This window comes from Rattus norvegicus, chromosome 18, assembly GCF_021556685.1.
Source record: "Rattus norvegicus strain SHRSP/BbbUtx chromosome 18, alternate assembly SHRSP_T2T, whole genome shotgun sequence".
NCBI classification, from domain to species: Eukaryota; Metazoa; Chordata; class Mammalia; order Rodentia; family Muridae; genus Rattus; species Rattus norvegicus.
Genome location: NC_141551.1, coordinates 26,842,008 through 26,868,659, shown reverse-complemented (window position 1 = coordinate 26,868,659; position 26,652 = coordinate 26,842,008). Strand labels below are relative to the sequence as shown.

At 46.3% G+C, this 26,652-nt stretch overlaps 1 protein-coding gene and 1 long non-coding RNA gene across 3 annotated transcripts in view; one reads left to right on the top strand and one right to left on the bottom strand.

Moving 5' to 3' along the window:
- Ctnna1 (catenin alpha 1) overlaps nt 1-335 on the bottom strand; it is a 132,766-nt gene extending 132,431 nt beyond the window's left edge. The window contains exon 1 of the mRNA XM_087592882.1: nt 106-335. The gene's annotated coding sequence lies outside the window, so the exon portion shown is untranslated. The remainder of the gene's footprint in view (nt 1-105) is intronic.
- On the top strand, nt 77-26,447 carry LOC108353164 (uncharacterized). 2 transcript variants are annotated; one of them, XR_015642858.1, is made up of 6 exons: nt 77-303; nt 11,244-11,416; nt 12,229-12,330; nt 19,729-19,789; nt 24,569-24,669; nt 26,245-26,447. It is a non-coding gene; the product is annotated as an uncharacterized LOC108353164 (long non-coding RNA). The 2 variants fall into 2 exon arrangements; XR_015642857.1 differs by lacking the exons at nt 24,569-24,669; nt 26,245-26,447 and having other exon boundaries at nt 19,731-19,851.
- The last annotated feature ends 205 nt before the right edge of the window (nt 26,448-26,652 follow it).

The window sequence follows — 26,652 nt, the reverse complement described above, 5'->3', positions numbered from 1 at the left end:
CTGCGCCCCCGCCCCCGGCCCGCCCCGCGCCGCGCCGCGCCGCGCCCGCCCTTCCCGGCACCTCCCTCCGCGCGCTCTTCCCGGCGCCTCCCGAGGCCTCCTCACCGCTGGTCCCGGCCTGGCGCAGCCGGCGCTTTCTAGGGAGAGCCTCCCACCCGGAAGGTAGCCTGGCAACTCCAGGCCCGGACCCCCAGAAGTCCTTTTTGTATGGCCTTTGGGCACGGAGACCCCGGACCCCCGACGGGAAGGAGGGGCGGAGACTCGGGGAACAGCCCGCGGCGGGGAAAGGCGGGCGGAGGGCAGGTGAGTCACGGCTCCCGGCTCAGGTGAGTCTCGGGGCGCGGCCCCGGAAGGCCCCGCCCCGTCCGGCTCCCGGAGACCGCGCGGCGACGCAGGGTTCGCGGAACGCACTGCTGTGACCAAGTACCCCGTATCCTAGTCCAAGGCGTCCAGAAAAGGGGGCAACCTTCTGCTTTGCTTTAGGAGAAGAAACACACCAAGTAAAAGTTCCACCTCTCCGGGCACAGTGGAACGGGAACCTCAGGATCTGTTTTGGTCTTTTTTTCTTTTGTTTTGTGGTGTTTGTTTTGTTGTGTTATTTTATTTTTGAAGTAGGGTCTTACATAGCTCAGGCCGGTTTCCAACTGGCTGTGTAAGAAAGAATGACCTAAAAACTTTTTTTTATTATTACAGCAATGTTTTTAGTCTCAGTGTTCCGGAGGCAGAGACAGGCCAATCTCTGATCCGTGAGTTTCTGAGCTTGTGTGGAAATCAAGACGTGCGGTTTCTCTTTCACTATGTGGATCCTGGGGATTGAATTTACCCAAGTGCCAATTTACCCTGAATTCCTAATCCTCCTGCACACCCCCGCAACTCCTGAGATTATATTATAGGTCTGCACCATTACACCTGGTCTTTTAGAGCCTCTTAAAAAGAGTGGGAAAATGAGAGAGATGGCTCTGTGGGTAAAGGTGTTTGCCACTCTGCCAACAACTATCCTCGCAACCTGAGTTGTGGAAAGACAGAATGAAGTCCACAGAGTTGCCCTATAACTTCCACACTGGTACAGATGGCATATCCACCCATGTACATAGAACACATAATAATTTGAATTTTAAGAAAAGACAATTGGAGATGTCTCGGTGATAAAGTGCTTGCCTAGTATACCCTGGATTTAGTCTTCAGCACTACAAAAACAAAAACAAAAAAGACATACCTTCACAAGGCCATTCTTGTCCAACCACTTATTCTGTTTCTACCTTTGGGGTTTTGCCTCCCATAGTCCTCTCTGACTGCAGTGTCTATGCTTTCCCCTTACTTCACTTGACTATGTCAGAACGTAATGATTACATAATAAATATTTGTTTGGCCTAGCTATGATTCCAGTACTTGGGAGGCTAAAGCAAGACTCAAGGATTACCACTAGAAAGAACCTTTCTCAAAGGGGGTTGGTGGGGTGGTCTTTATTTATTTTACTTGAAGTAGTAATAAAACAGTCTATTGGCTCCAAACAGTTTTTTATAAAAGAAAAGAAACTGCCCTGGAGAGGCAAAGGAGTCTTTAAGTTTGAGGAGAGCCCAGTCTACAGAGTGAATTCCAGGATAGCCAGAGCTACACAGAGAAATTTTTTAATGGCTAATGGGATGACACAGTGGATAAAGGCTCTTGCCCAACCTATATGACCTGACTTCAATCCCCAGTACCCACATGGAGGAAAGACAAAACTGATTCCAAAAGATTGTCTTCTGGCATTTATACACGAATGTACACACACACATAAATAGATTTTAAAGGAATTGAAAGAACTGTGGTTTGTGCCTGTAATCACAGCACCCAAGAGATTGAGGAAGGAAGATGGCTGTAAGTTTATGGCCAGCCTGGGTCACATAATACAGGCTACATGGTAAGATAAATTTAGATTAAGTAAGTAAATCAATAAACAAGAAAAAATATTGGGACAGGATCTTGAATTCAGAAAGCTTTAAGAAGTACTGTGTCCTGGAACCCAATGGCTGTCTTTCTCTATGTGTTGTCAAGGCATTGATGACGCTCTTATCTGAACCTGACCATAAATTACATCACCACCTTATAGTTTGTCCCTGAATTTGAGACTCAGTATATTCAGATCTCTGTTTGGCTTCTGATAGGTATAGCAAAGTTACATGGCCACATATCTAAAACTGCTCTCCTGATACCTCTCCAAACTTGCTGATCCCACAGCAGGGGCCATCGCCTTAGTTAGAAACTCTAATCCAAAACCCTGGAGTTGGGGCTGGAGAGGTGGCTCATCAGTTAAGAGCATTTGTTGCTCTTACAAAGACCTACTTTTGGGGCCCAGCACCCACATGATAGCTCACAAAAATCCATAACTTCAGTTCTAAGGGATCTGATGCATTCTTGTTACCTCAACAGGCATCAGACACACGTGGTACAGACACATATATACATAGATGCAGAAAAACATTCATACATATAAAATGTATTTTTTAAATCTTAGGATTATCTTTGATTATTCTTTCTCACATTTTTCACTTGATTTCTTTGAAATATAACGAGAACTCACCCTTTTTACTTCTCCGCTCAGTCCAGTCAGCTGTCACCATCTCTTTGCCTAAGTTTCACAGAAGACTCCTAACCTCTCTCTCCCGCCCTCGCCTTACTCATTATAGCCTTAGTTCAGCACCCTGAGTGATCCTGTAAAACTTAAGTCAGATACTGTCACCAGCTCTGCCCAAAACCTCCAGGACCTGTCAGAGCAGACGACAAGGTCCTTATAAGGGCCTCCAAGAGCTCTCTTGCCCCCACACACTTCTCTGACACAGTGGCCTTCTTACTGTTCCAAGATAGGCTCTCGCCTGAGGGCCTTTCCTTCTGCCTGGAATGCTTTCCTCTCCAGACCAGCCTGACTCACTCCTTCTCTGCCAGGTGCTCAAGTTCAAGTGAGACCTCTCAACTACTGTGTCTAAAAACTATCATCTTGCATCATATAAAATTATAACTGAATACATGTTTGTAATTGAATATATGATATATAAAGCCATATATATGATGACATATGTGGTTCCCTGCTTTTTTCTGACTTCCTTTCACTAAATTTTAAGGCACGTGAGGACTAGAATTGTTGTTTAATATGTGCAATGTTACGTCTCTGGCGCCTAGATTAGTACTTGGAACACAGCAGCCCTCGGTAAATACTTCCTGAGTGGAATGTACAAAAGATGGCGATGGGACGACTGTACTCTATGCCACGGGAAGGTGGCTAGAAATAGGAAGTGAAATACAACTGAAAACGCTATCCCGGCACCTAGGAAGCCAAGGCAAACATTCCTCTAGTTTCAAGGACAGTCTCAGCTACAGAGTAAAAACCCTGCCCCCAAAAATACAAAAAAGGGGGGTTGAAGAGGTGGCTTGGAGATTAAGAAGACTAGCTGCTCTTACAAAGAATGCAGGTTTGATTCCTAACACCCACACGGTGGCTCACAGCCATCTGTAACTCCACTCCCAGAGGAGCCAGCACCTTCCAGACACCAGGCACACACGATACATACAGACAGACAGACAGACATGCAGGCAAAACCCTCAGGCAACTAAAATAAAATAACTTTTAAAACCACAAACACAGCATCAAATGTATTTAGCACAAAGAGGCATTTAGCAAATAATATTTAACTCCAAGATCATGAAGGGCATGATCATATTTTGGCTTTTAAATTTTCACTTTGGAAATTGGGCAAGATGGTACATGTTTAACCTCAACACTTAGGAGGCAACGGCAGGTGGATCTCTGTAAGTTCAAGGCTAGCCTGATCTACATAGTTCCAAAACAGCCGGAGCTATGGAGAGAGACATAAAAAAAAACAAAACAAACTAAAATTTTTAAAAAAGAAAAGATAGGGGCTGGAGAGATGGCTCAGTGGTTAAGAGCACTGACTGCTCTTCCAGAGGTCCTGAGTTCAATTCCCAGCAACCACAGGGTGGCTCACAACCATCTGTAATGGGATCAGATGCCCTCTTCTGGTGTATCTGAAGACAGCTACAGTGAACTTATATATAATAAATGAATAAAAAAAAAGAAAGAAAATAAAGAAAAGAAAAGATAGGCAGTGCACATAATGTCTTCTTTATGCTCAGTGGCGTTCACCTACTTTTTAATGTTCTTTTCTCTCTCATAACATCTAAGACTTCAGAACACATCTCTCTTCTGTTCAATATCCTCTGTGCTTCGTTCCAATCTCCTGTAGGCTTAGATTTTTCAAAACCTAATAACTTTAATAGGGGTTCTTAAATGGTTCAACTTCCTTTCTAGCCTACTGACCAAAAGTAAGGGCAAAGATGGTTGATACCACAAGGGGGATGTGGACCTGTTCAGAAGTAGTTCTTTGGAACAATTCCAGCATTCATTGTCAGGATTATCAGCAGTCCAGTCCAAAACATCAAACACAAATCAGTAGCAGTGGCTCGGTCCAGAAGAAACCGCAAGGCACCACCAAATTAGCATGAGTCTGCAGATGCCATAACAAGCCTCTGGAAGACAAAGAAGCCCTTTGGTGCATTTCTCACTACGAAGTCACCACAAGCAAAGATCAGTGAAGATCAGCAAAGCAATCCAAGGTGTACCAATGCAAGACCACCGTTCACCATCTGTTGGGTTCTACTTAAATTCTTTCCAAACATCACATGGCCTCTGAAGTGTCTGCTTCAGCAAAACATCCTCTCATAAACAGCACATGACACAACTGAGTCTCCAAAGAAACCAGAAATGTCTACTGCACTCTCCCTTTGAATGAAGTCTACACAGTTGTCCTGGCTATAGACTCTCTTTGACTTTTCCTTTCCATCTTCCCACTTGAGCCCACATCAAGTTCCTGATAACCCTATACATTATGAGACATGGTCTTGCCCCACAGCCTCTGCATTCCTAGTTCCTTCCCTTTGGAATGGTCTTTCTCTGGGAGCACCTTTGTTCACTCCATAACTTATTCCCAGACTACTCAGTGTAAAACATGAATAGCATCCTCTTCCCCTTCCCCTGATGGGGTCTCTCCGGGTATCCCTGGCAGACCTGGAACTTGATGCAGAAACCCACCAGTCACTGCCTCTTGAGTGCTGAGAGTGATGGGCATCACCATGCCCTGCTCCCTTTGCCTAGACTTGCTATGCTACTGTACTGTCTAGCACCCATCACATTATTTATTTATAGTTTGTGTTCTGTTTACTGTTATAACTCCAGAACCTACAGTAGTTCTTCACAAGTACCATGTACCCAACAGAATGAGCAGATGATCACAAGTCTGAAAGATAACAGCAAACTATTACAGTGTTTACATGTGAGGAGGAGAGCAGGAAGGACTGCTGTGGTTTAAAGTACAGGGAGTATTTTTTTTTTTTTTTTGGTTCTTTTTTTTCGGAGCTGGGGACCGAACCCAGGGCCTTGTGCTTCCTAGGCAAGCGCTCTACCACTGAGCTAAATCCCCAACCCGTACAGGGAGTATTTTAATGTGTGGATGAAAAGAAGTGGGCAGAGAACAGAGCTGGATGTGCGATCCTTGGAAAGAAGTCAAGGATGAGTCCCAGGTTTAAGCTCGAGCAACTAAAGCAACACCAGTGCCATTTACCCACAAGAGGAGTTTTGGACGTAAAGCGGTAAGATTGGGGTAGAGCAATGCACATAGTTATTCTGAGTCATGCAAATGTAAGAGGAAATAACCCATAGGCATGGGAATGTCTAAATGTGAGCTTGGAAAGGCTCAAGGGGGAAGGTAGATAGACACGTGAGCCGTGTGCAGAAGAAGATGAAGTGACTGACACAGAAGGAAAAGGATCCAAACCGGAACCTAAGTTCCCTCTTCCTTTCTTCCCTAGCGTGTGCCTACTCCCTCCCCACGTCAAGTTCTTTGCTTTTTCTGGATTTGCTCCTAGGTGGCCAGGACTATACCCTTACACACTGTGCCATCAGACCTGACCTCTCTTAATTTTAGACAGGGTCTTTCTCTTTCTTTTGTTTGTTTATTTGTTTTTGTTGTTTGTTTTATTTTCGGAAACAGGGTTCTTCTGTGTAGTCCGGGCTGTCCTGGAACTTGCTCTGTAAACCGGGCTGACCTCGAACTCCAACCGCCTACCTCTGCCACCCAAACGCTGGGATTAAAGGGCGCTTCACCACCATTTGGCTGTCTTTGGAGCTTTCTAAGATGGAGGATAGATGGCTGTCTCCTGGAAAGGAATGTTCATAATAGCTCTCTGCCGGCGAGCAGTGTTCCTAGTCCTCTTCTTACTTTTTACTGTTTTCTTCTAGACCTTGTCTCACTACGTTGTTCTGCAAGCTCTGCCTTGAGTTTACTCAGGAACCAGGCAGGTTATGTAAGCCTCCTGCCTCAGTCCTCTGAGGAGTTGGGGTTACAGGCTCATACTCCAGGCCTGACTGAAGTCAAAACTTAAGGGTTCTTTAAAAAGTCAGTTGTGTTGGTTGGTGTTTTGTTGGGACAAACACCTGAAGGAGTCATTTCTTAAAGTTGATACAGGTGAAAGGCTAAGGCAGACTCGTGAAGGAATGTTTCCCTGAAGCACACACAGGAGAGGGGATGTTCTGCTAAAGCAGTCACATGAAAGAACGCATGATGAAGGATTCTTTGCTAACAGCACACACGTGTTGATCTGTCTTACATTGCACAGTTGAGCTACGTTTGTTGAGACTCCAACAAATGGTGATGTCAAATCTTTTTTGCCGCTTCTGTAGACTCAGACTGATAGAAAAAGTGATGTCAGCTGAGGCAGACACACATGTTGAGGCCGGACCCATGAAAGACACATGATGTTTAAAGGGAATTTAAAAGGGACCATGACAAAGACTAAAGTTGGCTTACTTATAGAGCTAGCTACACAGCGCTGTTGGTCTCACATCCTCGCTGATCTTTCCTTCACTGAGAAAGACACAGCCAAGAACTTTTCTTGACATTCCTGCTGGTCCCTCCTGCTGACTCGTGCCTAGGCTGAGGTCTGGCTGTCTCTGTTAGTGCCACGGATGCTGATTCATGTGTGTTATCCTGACTCTACCAAACTAGACCGCCGATGTATCTATAAAGTGTTTACAAGTAGCCCAAGCTGCCACTGCTGACCTATTCTGCCTAACTACCAATTTCCAGACAACACAGCTAAGATTTACTCCAAAGAACCCTTTCTTTTTTTTTTTAAGATTTTTTTTTTTTTTTGGTTCTTTTTTTTCAGAGCTAGGGACCGAACCCAGGGCCTTGCGCTTCCTAGGTAAGCGCTCTACCGCTGAGCTAAATCCCCAGCCCCTATTTATTTTATGTATGTGACCACACCGTCTCTGTCTTCAGACACACCAGAAGAGGGCATCAGATCTCATTACAGATGGCTGTGAGCCACCATGTGGGTGGTGGGATTTGAACTCAGGTCTCTGGAAGAGCAGTCAGCGCTCTTAACCACTGAGCCATATCTCCAGCCCAAGGAACCCTTTCTAAACAGGTCCACTTCCCCATATATCCTTTCTTTTCTGCTACCTCTAAAAGATAATGGGCTTGGACTAGAGAGATAGCTCAAGCTGTTAAGAACACTGGCTGTTCTTCCAGAAGTCCTGAGTTCAATTCCCAGCAACCACATGGTGACTCACAACCATCTGACATGGGATCCAATGCCTGTCTGATGTGTCTGAAGACAGTGTACCCATACATAAAATAAATAAATCTTTTTTTTAAGATTATGGGTTAAAAATAGATTAAAAAATTTTAAAACCATCATTAAAAATAAAATTTTAAAAAATTAAAGTTACACCTAACACTGTATTTCTAGTCTTTGTAGTTTTAGTACTTCTCTGTAATTGTCTACTGATTAATTTTCCTTTTCTTTTTTAATGTTTATTCAGTAGGGGGTGGCATTTTGTGGCTTGAGTGTAGAGATCATAGGACTACTTGGGAAAGTCAGACCTCTCCTTCTACTGTGTAAACCCTGGAGACCAAACTCAGGCCCTTGGGTTTGGTGACAAGTACCCTTACCTGCTGAGCCATGTCACCAAGCCAAATTTTCTTCCCATCCTGTTGTGTATGTGTATGTGTGTGTAGGCCAGGGATCAACATTATTGAGTATCTTTTCTTACTTTTCATGTTATATTTTTTATATATTTTGTTTTTGTTTTTTTATTCTCGGGGGTGGGGGCAGCCATGGTACATGTGTAAAAGTCAGAGGCAACTTTGGGCCATCAGGTCTCTGTTTATATGGTGTGAGTCCTACAGATCAAACCAGGGCCTTGAGTTGTTGTGAAGCCTTTACCGGCTGAGATGTCTCCCTAGCCCCTTCCACTTGTTTTCTGAGGCAGGGTCTCAAACTTAACCTGGAGTTTGCTATTTGAACCGGGTTAGCTAGGCAGCGAGCGCCCAGGATCCACGGCTGGCCGCAGCCCCGGGGTTGGGCTTACCGATGCTGCCTTACCTGACTTGTATGCCAGTGCTGGGGAGCCAAACTCATGCTTATGCAGCAAGTGCTTTACCTCCGAGCCGGCTCCCCTCCTGTGCTTTATTTTCTTCTCCATGCTGGGGTATTTCATTTCACTGTCCTTCCTTATCTGGTTGTTGGTGGATTGTTCGCTCTTCAGGTTTCTCCTATAATTTAGCACAGTATCCAGAGCATCAAATATTCACGAAAACAATTTGCAGGGGCCGGAGAGAGAGCTCAGTGATTAGGACAGTGGTTGCTTGCCAGGTGGCGGTGGTACACACCTTTGATCCCAGCACCTAGGAGGCAAAGGCAGGCAGGTCTCAGAGTTCAAACCCAGCCTGATCTACAAAGGGAGTTCCAGAACAGCCAGGGCTACATAGTAAAACTATCTTGAGAAACCAAAAAGAGAAAAAAGAAAAGAAAGAACTGGCTGCTCCTCCAAGGGACCCAGGTTCAATTCCCAGCACCCACATAGTAACTTAGTCTATAAGTCCAGTTTCAGGAGATCTGATACCCTTTTCTAGTTTCTATAGGCACCACGCATGCTTGTGGCGCATAAGCATATGTGCAGCCAAAACCCACACACACAGTAATAATAATGAATAATACAATATAAATATAAAATAATGAAAGGGAAAAGTTAAAAGTATTTACATGGGTCAGGAGGAAAAGGCAACAAGATAAATACAGCTTCAGCGTTGTATAGCAAGGCACTGTCTCAAAATTACATTTTTGCTGTGTGGTATTATCTACCTTCAATCCCAGCACTCAGGCAGGACAAAGAGGCAGGGGGATTGATGTGAGTTTAACATCATCCTGTCTACTCAGAGCAGAGGCTCCCACCCTTCCAAACGCTGCAACCCTTTAATGCAGCTCTTCATGTTTTGCTGACCCCCAATCGTAAAATGATTCTCATTGCCCCTTCATAACTGTGATTTTGCTAGTATTGTGAATTGTAATGTAAATATTTGTGTTCTGGGTGTCCTTTGGGGGGTCGCAACCTACAGGTTGAGAACCACTGACCTAGAGAGTTCCAGAATACCCAGAGATATATAATAAGACCCTGCCTCAGAAAAAAAAAGGGGGGGTGGGGATAAAAAAGGATTGGCTGTGGTAGTCCTGTCATCCCAGCTAACACAGGATTGTGAATTCAATGCCAACTAACCTATGAAGAGCAAGCTGGGAAGGAGGGATGTAGCTTAGTGGTGAGTACTAGCATACTTCAGCTGCCCAGTACTGCAAAAAATGAGATACCGGTGTAGACCGGATGAGAGGTCAGGGACCTGGGAGGGAAACCAATCATTTTAAGCCCAAGACTTGGTTGCTGATGTCAACTGATGGCATCTAGGTTGAAACTCATGCCTCATCGTATCTTACTATTGAATATAGATCGCACACACAGTTCAAACTGACTTCGGGGGCTCTCTGCTCACTAGCCACTCCATTTTTGGGGAGTGATTGTTCCTTACTTAATAAACAACCTGCCCCGCCCCCGCCCCACCCCATGCCTAAGGAAGCCGCATGACTTTTCTCTCTGGCACTGCCGGGATTTTAACCTAAGCTGTGCTGTTTTTTCTTAAACTCTTAATAAAATTGTTCTTGGGGTTTATAAAAGGAAACAGTAATATGGAAATGTCAATAAAGATGAACTAGCAAAGATCATCTTACAGGTTCTCTGCACCTTGAGCGCTTCCCTATTATTTACCTACATGGTGCTGGTAAACAGCTTCACAGTTTACAAAGCACTTCTTGGATGTCATTGCCTTGAGACACCAGCACGGTAAAGGAAGGCACAGTGGTAAGTAAAATTTGAGAGTGATAAAGAGAACCAGCTCTGCAGCTTGTAATAAAAGTTACGAAATTCTGAGCTGGGTATGTCGACTCAGGCCTGCAGTCCAGCACTTGGAGGTGGAGGCAGGAGGATCATGAGTTCAGAGCCAGCCTATCTCAAAAAAAAAAAAAAAAAAAAAAAAAAAAAAAAGTGATCACAAAATGATGATCACTCCCCAGCCCCATTAAGTCCCAAGAGAAAGGATCAAAGGGGCTGAGCACAGGAGAACCACCAAGAGGTTGGAGATCTGGATGAGAGTCACTAACGACAAAAGGTGAAGCCAAACTGTAGGTAGGGGGGCCTAGTAGGCCTAGCTGCCTTTGTTTCCTTTGAGATGGAGGAAGGAAGGCCCACCCTCTGTTAGCTTAGGTCGCAACGGTATTTTCCTCAGGTCTGTAGAACTCAGTCATTCTCAACTAAGTCACCAGTCAGCTTTGTAAAAATATACCCAGGTACCACCCCTAGCAGCTCAAATTCAAATCTTCAGGAGGGGTCAAGCAGTTTTAAGTCTCTCAGGATGGCGGTGGAGTCTAAGGCAGAGAAGACTGAGTCTTGAAAGCAGAAGATGTGTTATTAGTGTATTCTTCCTACAATAGTAATTGTTCAATGCTCCGAGTGATGAAAACTCACCACCCTCAACTATGTCCTTGTTGTTGGGGAATGGCCTCAGGTCAGAGGAACTGAGTCAGAATGTACGGAGCAATAGCCCTTAGCCAGAAAGCTGTAAAGCATGGCTTGACCCCTGTGCTCTCCACCTGTACAAATTAGATGTCCAGGTGTTGAAAACCCACCCTGCTCCCAGTCAAACCACAAAAAATGGCTGTAACCTCCTGGTGGCTAGTCATGGATGTGTGCGTGTACACACCTGTCCCTCAGCCCCTCTACCTGAGCTCGCTCCTCGCTGTTTCAATAAAGCTGGCTCAGCCTGATGAGATGGCGTGTTTCTCTGCTTCATTTTTCCTAGGCTTGTTGTACGCCAGTCCTGGTGCTCAGAGCGTCATAGTTAGATCCACCTCTTCACTGTGCTCGGACAGTTAGTATTTTAAATTCCTCATTCTGTAAGATCCATGCCTGCACCCAATGAAGTGAGAAGACGGCATCAGAGCTCCTAGAACTAGGGCCACCAACATTTGTGAGGTACTGTGTGTGTGCTGAGAGCTGCCTGAACCCCAGTCCTCTATACGTACTCTCTAGAGAGCAACAAGTATTCTTAACTTCTGAACCATCTGCCCAGCCTTGAAAACTCAACCTGACCCCCATCTCTCTCTCAGCTTCTCCAGGCAGGGTGTCCTGCCTGTCCTGTGCAGCCCTGGTTGTCCTGGCCTCAAATTCACAGACTACCTCCTGGGTGATGGGAATAAAGGCATGCACCACCACCGTTTTAATTTTTTATTATTATTTTTAACTAGGGGGCACACTAATTAGTGCAGATGCTTGAAGAGGTCAAAGACTGTATCCTCCTGGAGCTGGACTTACAGGGGGTTGTGAGCCACTTGAATAAGTGCTGGGAACTGAACTCTGCACGAGCAGTATATGTTCTTATCTGCTGAGCCATCTCTCCAGCCCCAGAACCAAACTGCTATTTTGACCAAATAGTCTCTTAGTCTCTGCCAGTGTTGTAAATTTTTTTTGTCTTTTAAGTAGAGCCTGTTGGGGAAGGAACTCAGTTCATCAGATTTAGTGGCAAGCACCTTTACCCGTGGAGCCTTCTCGCCAGCTCAGTGTTGCTTTTTTTTTTTTTTTTTCTTTCTTTCCGGAGCTGGGGACTGAACCCAGGGCCTTGTGCTTGCTAGGCAAGTGCTCTACCACTGAGCTAAATCCCCAACCCTCAGTGTTGCTTTTTAATATGTGTTGTGAAGCCACATTCAGAATAGTTTTCATGCCAAGAGTATACCCTGTGAGTAATGGAAATGTGTGTTGCTGTGTATACACTTTATCTTTGTGCACAGCTTCCGGAAGTGTGACCAGACCGGGCGGTGGGATGGAAGACCCATTACAGAGCTTCACATGCTGTTCCAGGCCTGTTCTAACAGGATACCATTGCTTTAATGGTGAGTTGAACTTGGGCCCTTAACACTGAGGGGAGATGTGTAAGCTCCTCTATTCATGCTATTCATCTTTCTCACAAAACTGGAATCCAGAGTTCTTAAAAGCTGCAGGAGTGGCTCCTCATCCCTTCATCTCTGGCATGATCAAAGGTGTGCACAGAAAAACAAATGCTTCCCACATCTTTCATGTTCATATTTTTGTTGATAACAGCCTGTGTGGGAGAAAGTTAAAGACTGACAACAGCAAGATTATACCTGAAAGACGTCATTATGAAGCAGAAAGAGATGGGGGAAGGGAGGCTGCGCGTTTTTGTCTTTAAAGTATCAGTGGGCTCTATTGTGGAAACCTGGCTCTGTATTCAACCGTTCTGAAATTCCCTTTTTGTATGGCATTTTCAGATTTTCATCAGAGTATGAAAAGGGCTATCAAAATAAGAATTGTTACATTGTACTATAAACTGAATTAAATTAATACATTTTAGATCTTAGATGCATTGGCAAATGAGTCATCTGCCTTCATTCATTGTTTCTGTTGCTCACCAACAGTTTTTTTCTTCCAAGAAACTTGAAGAAAAAGGAAGCCTGCTCTAATAGAGCAAGAGGCACATATTGGTCAGGAATCTTTACGTGCCCCATAGGCCCCAGTGTGGGGCATTCTGAATACAGAAGGACGTAAAGTAGAAGCCAAGGCAGCCCCCGTATTTGGTTCATCCATGAGAAACTGGTAGTGGATTGGCTGGAGACTCTGGACGTTGATGTTGGGATCTGGCAAAGCCATGGTTGTTCATCCTGACTCCCTCTGTCAGTTCTTAGCAGGCCAGGTTCTTTCTTTCTTTCTTTTTTTCCCCAGAAGCAAATTGCCAGTTGTTTATTTATTTAAGTAAAACTACTCCCAGCAATGAAATCGCGAATAAAAGCTCCTGGATGCTGGGGTGACTTAACCAACACAGGTGTCTGACTTTTAGAGCGGCTGGTTTAACCTCTGTGTTCTTTGCAAACATCTTTGCATGGTGCCTGGAATCTCAGCTGGTGAGGCGGGGAAGCCCACCACCTCTCTGGTGCACGCCATTGCAGGACTACTGGCTTGTTACCATAGCGATCAGCTGCTGCCAGGTTCTTTCTTTTTTAATCACAATGTATCACTCTTCTGTCTGAATGTAAGTGTTGACAGGACCTGCCCTCTGCCACAGAAGGCTATTATATTCATTCATTCATCCCTTTAATTTGTTCAGTCAAATATTTTTAAGCTAAGAAGGGTGACTCAAACCTCTAATCATAGTATTTGGGGGCTGAGTCAGGAAGATTGCTGAAAATTCAAGCCCAACCTAAATATAAATATAGGGGTTGGGGATTTAGCTCAGTGGTAGAGCGCTTGCCTAGGAAGCTCAAGGCCCTGGGTTCGGTCCCCAGCTCCGAAAAAAAGAACCAAAAAAAAAAAAAAAAAAAAAAAAATATATATATATATATATATATATACCCAGCCAAAAATGAAAAAAAACCACCTACCATGTCACATGTTGTACTAAAAAAGCCGACACACTGTCTACAGGTTCCCTGAACTTAGATTCCAGAGAGACAGAATGTAGGGATTAGGCAGCAGGTGAACAGCATGATTTCAGACAGGAGCAGGGTGAGCAGTGGGGAGAGGAGTGCTCATATACAGGGCTCATTGAAAGACAGTATTTTAGAGTAAGCCCTTCGATGGAGAGAATGGCCAGAAAATGAGTTCAAGACCCTTGGGTAGAAATGGGAGGGGCAGGGTAGAGCACACATTCATCCCAGCTCTCAGGAGGCAGAGGCAGGCAGTCTCAGCATAGTCTACATAGTGAGTTCCTGCATAGCCAGACACTGTCTCAAACAAACACAGAAAACAAGCAAAGGGAAGGCTAGGGTGCTGAGCAGGGGTGACTGGGGAGAGCACAACGGAAATAAGAACAGAAGAGCAGACAGGAGTCAAACCAAACAGGCTCTTGTGGGAGATGTAAGGAGTCAGGTACTGGTGCTGTGTGCTGTGATAAGGGTGCGAAAAACACTCAGGGATTAACTGGACAAGGTGAGTTTGTAGTTTTATTTTGTCTTTTGAAATAGTGTCTCAAGTAGTCTAGACTGGTTTTGAACCCCAAATCTGAAATCTAGGCATATCGTAGACACTTGTTCTGGCTACTGAGCAGGCCATGGCAGGTGGGGAGAGATCACTTGAATCCAAGAGGGGTGTTTGTTATTGTTTTGCTTTTTCAAGTGTTTAATAGCCAGACAATAGGCTAGGCACTGGGAAATTACAGTGAGCCAACAGTCTTCCTCCCTACAAGGGGTGTCCTTGTTAGCTTTTGTCAAAGGGACACATATTGGAGTCATTTTGGAAGACAAACATCAATTGAGAAAATGCTGCCATCTGATTGCCTGTAGGCAAGCCTGTAGGGCGTGTTCTTGATAATGATTAATGTGGGAGGGCTCAGCCCACCGTGGGCGGTGCCATTCCTGAGTTACATAAGCGAGCAGGCTGAAGAAGCCCTGGGGGAGCAAGTCGATGAACAGCATCTTCATGATTTCTTTTTTTTTTTTTTTTTGGTTCTTTTTTTCGGAGCTGGGGACCGAACCCAGGGCCTTGCGCTTGCTAGGCAAGCGCTCTACCACTGAGCTAAATCCCCAACCCCTCTTCATGATTTCTGCTCCAATCCTGCCTCCAGGTTTCTTCCTTATCGTCCCTCAGTGATGGAGTGGGGCCTGAGAGCTGTGGGATGAAGTACACCCCTTTCTTTCCAAGGTGCTTTCAGTCATGGTGTTTTATAACAGCAATAGAAAGCAAACTTAAGACATGGGACTTACAGGTATCTGAGTAGATAGAGGAGTGGGGCCCTGGAAATACAGTGCTGTAGTAGGAGTAAGTAACCTCCATGTGTTATAAGAGTCCAAAGGAATTCATTTATTTAGTAAATATCCCGTTCTAAACTCCTGTGATATAGTAATAGAATAAACCGTTAAGGCACTGCCCGAATGGAGTTTACCGAGTGGTAAGGGAGATGGAGTATGTAGCCAGCCTGGAATAATGAAAGAGGATTCAGGAGAAACTGTTTGAACTAACACCTGCCCCAATGCTGGAAAAGAAGTTCGGGGAAGCGTGCTGTGGATTGGGAAAGGTTCTGGCTTCCGAGCCAAATCCCCGAAGAGGAGCAGCAGTTAGCGCAATGAGGGGAATTATGCAGGAAAACTGGCATCCCAGAGCAGCATCAGAGGCATGGGAAGCAGAACATGGTATACTGGGGGGACAGCAAGTGGTGACGTATGGTTGGCTGCTATATGGGAATGCAGAGGGCCAAGAGAATGGAAACAGGAGTGACATCAGCAGCATGCCACACTGGTCTTTTGAACATCATCCCAGCCCTGTTAGACAACTTTGTATGGTCTAATTTAGCTTTTGTTTTTAAAGATAGGGTCTCATATAGACCAGGCTGGCCTCTGTGTAGCTGAGGATAACCTTGACTTACTCCTGACCTTCCTGCCTCCACTTTCCTAGTGCTAGGATTACAAACCAACAGCACTATGCCTGGTTGTGTGAGGTGCTGGGGGTTGACATGGTTCTGTGTAGCATCTGAGGTAGATTTTAAACCGGACAGTACTGGGCAGATGAGTGTTGGAAACTGCTCTGGCCACAGACAGGAGCTGGGCAGTATATCACAGGGTGCCACACTTCATCTAACAGTGGATCCTGTTGAGTGTGCCTGTTAAGCCCTTAGTGAATCCCTACTGATATTTTCTGAGCTAAGCAAAAACCAGTTTAGCAAGTGACAGTGGTCTCCTCATTACTGCTTCCCTGCACTGGACTGCAGGAGTCATTGAGTCATTTACCTATAGTGTCAACCAGTGTCAACCAGCCTCTGGGATTTACCCCCACCCCCAGCACTCCCAATTCCACAATCCTTCATAATACACAGTACAATACACAGTCCTTTAGGATAGGATTTGCTTAAGGAAATGCTGTATGTCTTACACACACACACGCACATGCACACACCTGACTGCTGTCTGCTTTAGCCTCTCTCACCTTCACTTTTCAGTTAAATGTCTGGGTATTTGCACCAAAGACCTTTTTTTTTTTTTTTGAGCTGGGGACCGAACCCAGGGCTTTGCGCTTCCCTAGGTAAGCGCTCTACCACTGAGCCAAATCCCCAGCCCCAACCAAAGACCTTTTTTTAATTGATTTCTTTGTGAATTTCTTATCATGCACCCCAGTCCGACTCATCTCCCCATCCCCTCATATCTGCCCTCTGCCCTTGCACCCTCCCTCCAAAAAGAAAATATAAAAACAAGCAAGCAAAAGAAACATTTTGTCGTGGAAGCTGTGGAGTGTCCCACAGTACACCCCCCTGTCCACACATCTTCACTTGCAAATTCATAGTCATTGGTCTGGTTCGAGGTCTCTGGCTTCTGCAACACTGTCAATACTTGATCCTCGCTAGGACTCCTCTCAGATATCCTGTTGTTGCTGCGCGTCATGGAGATCCTGCAGATTCAGATCTGTAGGACCAGCCCCTTCACAAGCTCCACAGTTCATAGATGGGGTAGATGTTGGGGTGGCCAACTCAAGGCCCTGGATATGGGCTGAGTGGTAGCTGAGTCAGTCAGCCTGTCTGCTCTCCTGTACCGCAGCATCAGGGTGAGCTCTGTAGCCCTGCCCAGCTAGCTAGCTCACCCCTTGCCTTAGCTGCAAAGGGCAGGGCCAGCCCCGCCTTCCATGCCCTCAGGGTAGCTATTATTAGGTAAGGAAGTTTCTTCTGACGACCCTGACTTCGACCTTCAAAGAGCTTTAAATTTAAGGATAGGCAGGGAAAGGTAGCTTCTGTGTCCTCAGAGGCTGAGGCCAGGGGAAGATCTCTAAACTGAAAGTCTGAGGTGTCCTCCCTGCCTCAGTGTCTCTCAGCTTTAAGGTATATCTGAATAACAGCCTGGCCTACAGGGCTCTTTTCTGCTTTTCCCCACCCTCTGTCCCCTAGCGTGTGGCTCTTTCTTCCTGTGCCTACCTGTTAGCAGCACCGACCTGCCTAGCCACTCAGCACTCCTGCCCACCACTGTGTTATATTTCGTTCATAGCTCTTGTCACCACTTGAAATCACATCTTCGTCTGCTTGCTGGTTGTTGGGCTTTTCCCTCTAGGGTATGGCCTGAAAGCATGGCCCTCGTCTGTCCTGTGCGCTCACTGTTTAGCTCGGTACCTAGAAAGGTGATTATTGTCATTTACTATATATGAGGACTAAGTGACTATGTGGCCCTGTCACATATTCCCAGCTCATTCCATTCCATCCAGTACTCACTGCTCGGGGGAGGGGGGGCTTGCAGAGGTAGAGGTCCATAGGTCTTTAGATCTGCCATGATGATTGAGGCCCCTACTTTTTTGATTCTGGACCATCTCCCTTCCTCTCCTGGCCATGCACTCCTTGTCTTGACATTTATTCTCACTGATCTCACACATTCTGAAGTCTTCCCACTCAGTCCTGGCACACGCCTCTGTCAAGACTCCCCTCGCTGTGTCACAAGCCACCTATTGCACTTGTCTGAGTTCATAAGGAAAAGCATCCATTTATCGCCTCGGCCCTGCACACCACAGGTAGCCAGGATGCGAACGGCTGTCTCACTGTTTCCTGATTGTTGCGGTTTGGAGAAATATAAATTAGGAAGCTGTGGTCATTTTTATGACAATGGGAGGAAGGGTTGGTCAACCCAATACTACAGTGGCTCCATAACCTCTCCCTATGGACCACATCAGAAAAGCAGCATATTATATTCTGCTGACTTAGCAGAAGAAGGGGATGTGACCTGTGCCCACCACCTCCGTACTCCCAAGGGGAAGAAGGTATTAAGAGGAGTTCAGGAGCAGTAGGATCAATCAGAAGTCCAAAGAAGTTCTCGATCCACCAAGCCCATCCCCAACCCTTATCTCATAGGGATTGGTTTGCAGGGTGGGGTCTCATCTATCTGTGAGCCTTATGTAGTCGAGCAAGCAATAGGGGAGACTTGCTCTACAGCGATGCCCTTCTTGTGCTTCCTTGAGCCCTTAACTGGCTCATCAAGCTTGAGTTGCTAAGCTTCTAGAAGTCTGTAATTATTGTTGTCTAAAATGTAAAACAGCAGGATGGGTAATTAGTTGCTTTGATGAAGCCATTTTGTAAGATACTGATGATGTCGAAGATGGTAGCAGTTTTGGTAATGAGGAGGAGGGGCTATTGCTGAAGACTAGGGACCAGTTACAGAGTTTTTGCTTGGTTTTGGTGGCACACACCTTTAATTCTGAGAGGCAGAGGCAGACAGATCTCTTTGAGTTGGAGGCCAGCCTGGTCTACAAAGTGAGTTCCAGGACAGCCAGGGCTCTGTTACACAGAGAAACCCTGACTCCAAAAACCAAAAACCAAACAAACAAACAAAACCTCTTATGGCGAGTGGAGCAGAGCCAGCATCACGGCAGAGTTGATGGGAATTGAGCACTGCCCAGCAGTTAAGCTGAACCCACCTCCCTGTGCTGCCTGTGACTACAGAACTCTGGTTGTGGGGCCTTGACAAATTTCAGATCGCCCAACTCTAAGCAGGGAGCTCATTCCTTGAAGCAGAGGTTGCTGGGAGACTCCTCTAAATCTCTCTCTCCAGCATTATCATTGGTAGCTGCATAACAAAGCATCCTGCCTACTTGGTGGCAGCCATGAGCTAACAACTCGGCATGGCATGGCACCCCCGTTTTATAGGTAAAGAAACACAAGGGAACAATATGCCCGAACTGGCCATATTGGCTCATATCTATAGTCCCTGCACTTGACAGGCTAAGGCTGAGCATCACCAAGGGTTAGAGGCCAATCTAAGCTACAGAGTGAGTTCCAGGCGCTCACTGGAGTGAGACTCTTACCACCAGAGAATGTGCATGAAATCCAACGAGAGACAGACAGAATAATTTGATTCCATCAGGAAATAACCTAGGCAGTCTAAGGGGCCGTCCCTTAAGCAGTACAACTATGGCAGGCATGGAATGCACTGTCAGAAGCCCTGTGAAGACAACTGTAGGAAGCACGGCTAACTGCCAGCTGTCCATTGCTGGCCACTCCCCCTGCCAGGTGGCGATGTCACGCACAGGTTCAAACCAGACAACTCCAGCAGTGAGATGGGAAGCAGACAGACTTCCTCCTAACCAAGAAGCTATTGGCAGTCGATACCTGCTGGGAAAGGAAAAATCAGTGTCCCCTAACAGAGTATGTCCAGGGCCGGCCCCATGCCTAGGATAGCTGGACAACACAACTTGGACTCCATGTTTTTATAAGCTTTGCGTTTCATTTTGTTTTGGTATTATTATTTTTTTGTCTCATTGGTCTTTTGTTTGCTTTTATTTTCATTTTCTGTTTTTTGTTTTTGTTTTTTCTTCAGAGAGAGAGAGAGAGAGAACATGAAATCTGTGTGGTGAGGATCTGGGAGAAAATAGAGGAAGGTAAAAACTATGATCACAATAAATTGTTTGAAAAAAATTTTAATTAAAAATTTTAATTAAAAGATTTGTTGTTGTTTTTTTTATGTGCACATGTGTTTTTGTGTGAAAGTGGGTGTCTATGGAAAGAGAAGTGCAGGTGCCTTCAAAGTAAAGAACAGGGTATCAGATTGTCTGAATCTGGGGTTACAGGATTTTCTGAACCATCTAATAATGGATGCTAGGAATTGAAATCAGGTCCTCTGGAAGAACAGCAGATGGTACTAACAGCTGAGCCTTCCCTTTAGCCCTCTTCCTTTCCTCCTTCCTCCCTCCTTCCTTCCCTCCCTCGCTCCTTCCCTTCCTTCCCTCCCTTCCTTCCTTTCTTCCTTCTTCCTTACCGTCCTTCCTTCCTTCATTTTGGGTTTGTTTTCTGTTTTTTTGTTTGTTTTGTGTGTGTGTGTGTGTGTGTGTTTTGTTTTTTGTTTTTTGTTTTTGAGACATTGTCTCTCTGTGTAGCCCTGGCTGTCCTGAAACTCACTCTGTAGACCAGGCTGGCCTTAAACTCAGAGAACCACCTGCAATTGATACTTTATTTCCTGAGTCCTCTGACTCCCACTGGGAAAGTTCTATGTTAGCATATTTATGTAAGTGAAATCAATGAAGTGGCAGTAAAAAGGTTTAAGTGTGCTGAAGAGCTTCACTGTCTCAGGACAACTTTCTTTACAGTGTGACCTCTTACTTTTTTTTTTTTTTTTTTTTTGTTCTTTTTTTTTTTCCGGAGCTGGGGACCGGACCCAGGGCCTTGCGCTTCCTAGGCAAGCGCTCTACCACTGAGCTAAATCCCCAACCCCAGACCTCTTACTTTTTAAGACAGCCACAGTGTGGTAATTTTAGGTAGAGGTGAGACAAGTACCACCATATCCGTTTGAACAAAACAATCTGCTCTTCTGGCTAGTCAGGAATGGGGCCACAGCGAGCTGGCATCATTCTCTCTGTGTCTCTCTTCTTGAGAATCTTCGAGCCCAAACTCTCACCTCTAGATCCAGTCAAGCAACTGACACCAGGGAGTATAAAGAGTCAAGGACGAGCTTCTCTGACCAATGAGGCCTGGCACCAAGATGGGCAGAGCACCCTAGGACTGGCGTCTGGAGCCATAAACCAGGCAGCTAGCTACAAATATCAGCACTGTGTGAAGGTCTGTAGGTCCTGTCTGTGGAAGAAGAGTGCTTCTCCAAGAGACAGGCCTGAGTGGGTCATCAATGGGGGGTGAACACCCACTGGTCTTCATAGCCAGTTTGGTAGTCTGGATAAAAATATAACTCTGGCCACATCATTTTCCAAAATTAAGGGCGATGCTATAACTAAATGTATGCAGATGTATACGGACACAGATGGGAACAAGTGTATTTAACTGTAGTGAGTCAGAGTAAAGCAAATAAGATTTCCCTTATATTTGGGTTCCAGAAATTAAGGAGAAAATGTGCCTGAGGCAGAAACAAACCAAAAAGAAAAAAAAAAAAAAAAAAAAAAAAAACCCATGAGGCAGAACAACCTCTGACACAGAAGACTAGATGGTTTTTGTCTCCTAAGGGGGGTTACGAAGTGTCCCTGCCCAGATAACCTGATCCCAGAGCCACAGAGTTCATAGAGTGGTAATGTCACAAGTGAACACAACTCAAGGTACCTCACCATCAGTCACCTGTCCTATCGTTGTTAGAGAAAGGGTTATAATGGTACTGTCACTCATGAGAGAGCCTGAGATCATCATCTGTGTCCCTAGAGAAGCTAGGGAAGAGAAGAATGAACATCTTTGTCCTGGTCCATGTGACTATGGAGCAATTAGAGTCATAGGAGCGGTGAGCACACAGTTTGTATCTGACAGCTTCCTCTCTCCTCAGTAGCTTCAAGCAGGCACCTCTCGGACCATGAGACTCTCTGTAGATCTCGGTAAACACTGAGAGCCGGACATCCCAGGAAATGCCTATAATCCCAGCATTCAGGAGGCTGACACAGCAGGATTGCCTGATTGAAGGCCAGCCTGGGTCACAGCATGAGTTTCAAAAACAAAGAGGCTGGGGAGACAACTTAGTTTATAAAGTTACTACCTTGTAAGCATGAAGGTCTGAGTCAGCAGCCCCAGAACTCACATAAAAAGCCAGATCTGGGCCAGGTGTGGTGGGCCACACCTTTAATGCCAGCACTGGAGACAGAAGCATGAGGCTCTCTGAACTCAAGGCCATCCTGGTCTACACAGAAACCCTGTTATGATTATGACACCAGTGATTGTGAGATGGCAGGCATGACTATGACAAGCCTTCTTCCTCACTCCTTCCTAAAAACCGTTAGATTACATCCCTGAGGTATATTCCCTTATTTGACCAATTCTCCTGAGACTGAATACCAGGGTACAGCTCTCAAAGTATTAAATCCAGTGATCGGAAGCCCCCTTTAGCTCATGCCCAATTAAACTTAAATACCTCATTCTAACACGGGGTTTCCCCTGGTACATTTATAAACTGCCATTTGCCTATGGGCCCTGTCTGCCTCCTCTCTATCCAGAGGCAGTCCTTTGTCCCTACCTCCAGGACAAATATCCCTGACCCCTCTCAACTGTCGCCTTCCTCTCCTCTGTCATCCTCTGTCTCCTGTCTCTGTGTCTTATTCCCTGCCCTTTGTCTCTCTGGAGCAAATAGACCTTAGTGCTAAGAACTTGGTCCTGGAGTCCTAAGCCGCTACCAATCCTTTGACAATCCCTGGAAGCTCACAGGGCAGCGATCCTAGATTATGGGGAAGAGTTCCAGGCCAATGAAAGACCCTGTCTAGAACAAAAGATAGCACCTGAGGACTCATTTCCCCACAGGTGCCGTGCCCACTGTCCCAGGGAGAGGTCTCTGAGTTCAAGGCCAGCCCTGGCTATATAGGGCAGAGGAGCATTGTCCTCAGGTCAACCTGGTCTCCACCACCAGCACCGGGAATCTAAGAAAACCTGTCCCCTCTGGTCCCACTCACTACGTGAAGAAACTGCAGAGGTCATAAGCACCGCCCGGGGGGTAAACCAAACACCCCCCCTTGGGGTAGGAACCTGCAAGGGGGCATGAAAGGAGCCATAGCTATTCAGTAGACACCCCCTGCCCTGTGATCTCATCCCAGGCAAAGGCAGCAGCCTGATAAACACGGTGAATACCTCTGCTGCCTGAGTAATTGTGACTGGCCCCTCAGAACAGAGAAACAATGCCGATTGCATCAGTACTAAGGAATCGGTGACTTCCTGAGCCAGCCGTGGGCTGACGTGCTGGCAGAAGCTTGGCTTATCAGGCAGCCTCAGGATGGGTCAGGAGTCCTGTGGGTACCTAATAAGGAGTGTGGATGAATGCACTGAATGTCTGAGTGAGTGAGTGAATGCAACAGTCTGCCCACCCAGAAACCATCTGTCTGTGCTTTAGGCTCATTCCTCTCTTTCAGGACTCATTCCTCTGGGTACTGACGACTTTGCCTCCCAACGCAGGGGAGCTACAAACCCATCCTTTTTCTAGTGGGTTCCAGGAGCCACGGAACCCAGAGCTGCTCTAGGGGGAAGGGCACAGGAGCATTGTCCTCAGCCAACCCACATTCTTTGGTTAATCACATGTGCAGGCCTGGCCTTATCTCTCCAACAGGCCCAGAGGGCTAACTTGCCCTTTGCTGACTTTTAAACCAAGGCTACCTCCAAGCCCCAGCCCCATAATTTCAGCCGCTGGAGTATGAAGAACTCGGATCAGATTCGGTGTGTCTGGAGTTCCACAGGTTGAAACAAAGGGAGAGTTTGGAGTTCTTAAGTGCCACACAGCCAGGACAGCCCATGCAGGAGCACACCCTGTCCCTTGCCAGTGAACCAAAAGTGAAAATAGAAAATGGAAAAACAAAACAAAACAAAACAAAACAGTTCCCGGTGTCACTGAACTCAACTGCCCAGTGTGGGCGGCGCTGCTCCTGGGCAGGTGACCCTCGGTTGTAGAAGACTCTGGCTGAGTAAGTCAGGGATAGCAAGCCAGTAAACACCTCTCTGCCCTGCTCTCCCTGGATGATAGACTACAAACTGTAAGATTAAATAAACCCTTTCCTACCCAAGTTGTTTTCGGTCCGGATGTTCTCCCACAGCCACAGCGACAGGGAGGAAGGAAAACTGTTACGACGCACGCCTGTTATGACAACACTTTTAAGTCAGAGGTGAAAGAGTTCCAGGTCTAAATGCAGCCTGAGTTCAATCGCAGCAATGCTGTCTCCAAAACACTAAGAAACATGGAAAACGTTACCAGAGCCTAGATCTGCTGGGGAACTCTTGGAAGGCACTGCAGAGCATACCTCAGAGTTAGCCCAACTGAGAGGAAGGAATCTGGGCATTTGCCTCCCAACCACTGCTCCTGCCACTGATGACAGCTACTTCTTGAGCTGAGCCGTTGACACAAACACTTCCTTCTTTCTCAGTATACAGACCAAATATCTTCCTGTTGCCAGACCAAAACCTCAGCGGAGCTCCCAGCATCTGGCAGACAGCGGGGCTGGGGACCTAGAGGATTCCAGCAGAAGTGTGCCTGCCACAGCTCCACAGTCAGTTCCCTTTACCTGGAGCCAGGTGGAGAGTTTCTATCCCTTGAAGCAAGTAGCCCCAGGCTGACGTCACTCCCAGAAGAGGCAGAGCAGAGCAGAGCTCTGCCTCAGTTGCCTTAAACGTCCCTCTGTGCCACCTGAAAATGCCTCCAAATGTCTGTGTGTTCGTTCGTTTTCCTTCGGATGTGCACTGCATAGTTCTCTTTCCAACAGGTGAGCTTGCGTTCTCGGGGACGACGGTCAATGTTAAAGGCAGAGGAAGCAGGAGCCAGCACACATCTCGGGACTATGTGTACCTCTACTCACCTGTACAGGTAACCGTTCATGAAACAAAGTCCAGAATCTAAACTCAGAACCATTTTGTTGCTGATACTGCTCAGTGTCACCTGGAACCTTCTGTGTGGCCCATCCCGGTATTAAATTTCCCGTCCTCCTCCCTCTGCCTGCACAGTGCTAGAACAGACAGGAGCAACCAGACCTGGATGGCAAACTCAGGACCCTCACCCAGGTTACCAGTTTCGCTTCTTTGTTTCTGCGTTTTTCCTATGCACCTCACCACTCAGCCAGCATTTATGGAGGGGTTTACTTACTCTATACCAGGCATGGGCCAGGCACCAGGGGCCCAGCAAGAAATAAGACACAATTCTACAATTCTCAGAGTTTACAGACTCTGGCGATTGGAGCTGTCCTTGAAGATTGCCCTTTAATAAACCAGACAGCAAACAGGACCCCAGAACCACCAACTGTACTGGCCTCAGTGCCCTTCTCATCTGTGACACCCAGGTTCCACCGATCTCCACCTGCTGGTAGGCACATCTGTCATGGTTCCACACACAGCCAGAGTGGATCTTTGTGACCAAGAACACAGAGCAGAAATCATGCCGTGTCTCTTCTAAGATGAGTTTATGAGGATTATTTATTTTTTCACTGTATGTGTTTGAGCATTCACCTGTATAGATGTGTACATATCACCTGTGTGCCTTGTGCCCACGGAGGCCAGAAGGTGTCAGACACCCTGGAACTGGAGCTACAGATGGTTGTAAGCCATGCTTGGGGGTGCTGGCAACCAAACGTGGGTCCTCTGCAAGAGCAGCTAGTGAGATTAGCAGCCCGTGAGCTATAAGATTGAGCACTACTTTTGCAGAGGACTAGGCAGCTTGGAACTCCAACTCCAGGGGGTCCAGTGCCCTGCTCTGGATTCCACAGATATTTGCACTCACACACATACATTTCCACACACACAGACACACATACTTAAAAATACAAATAAAAAATAGGGGCTAATGATATAGCTCAGTAGCTGGACACTTGCTGCTCTTGCAGAGGACCTGAGTTCAATTTCTGACATATCAAGAGGCTCACAACCTTCAGTTCCAGTTGCAGGGACTCTGATTCCCTATTCTGGCTTCCATTGGCACCTGCATACACTTGGTTATTTCAGAAGAGGAAACTTCAACCTGAGAAAATACCCCCACCAGACTTGTCAGCGGACAGCCCCGCTGTACATTTTCTTGATTGATAATTGATATGGGAAGGCCTAGCCCACTGGATTGTGCCACCCCTGGGCTGGTGGTCCTGGGTGCTATAAGCAAGCAGGTTGAGCAACCCATGGAGAGCAATCCATTAAGCATGGCCTCTGTTTCAGTTCCTGCCTCCATGCTCCTGTCTTGAGTTCCTGCCTTTCAGTGATGGACTGTTACTGTGGTGGTTTGAATAGCAGTGGCCCCCATAGGCTCATATATTTGAATACTTAGTTACCAGGGAGTGGCATTACTTAGGAAGGATTAGGAGGTATGGCCTTGTTAGAGGAAATGTATCACTGGGGCTGGGCCTTGTTGGGTTCAAAAACGAAAACCAATCCCAGTGGCCCTCTCTTCCTGCTGCCTTAGATGCTGTACTGTCTGGTTTTGTGTGTCAACTTGACACAAACTGAAGTTATCACAGAGAAAGGAGCCTCTGTTGAGGAAATGTAAGATGTAAGGCATTTTCTCTGCATCAGCTCCTGCTTCCTGACCTGCTTGAGTTCCAGTCCTGACTTCTTTGTGATGAATAGCAATGTGGAAGTGTAAGCTGAATAAACCCTTTCCTCCCCAACTTGCTTCTTGGTCATGATGTTTGTGCAGGAATAGGAACCCTGACTGAAACAAATTGGTACTAGGAGTGGGGTATTCCTGTGACAACCTGACCATGTTTTGGGGAGGACTGTGGAAGGACTTTGGAACTTTGAGCTAGAAGAGCCATTGGGATGTTAAGAGCTCTGTGGGATGTTCTGTAGGAGCTTGAAAGATAATATTAAG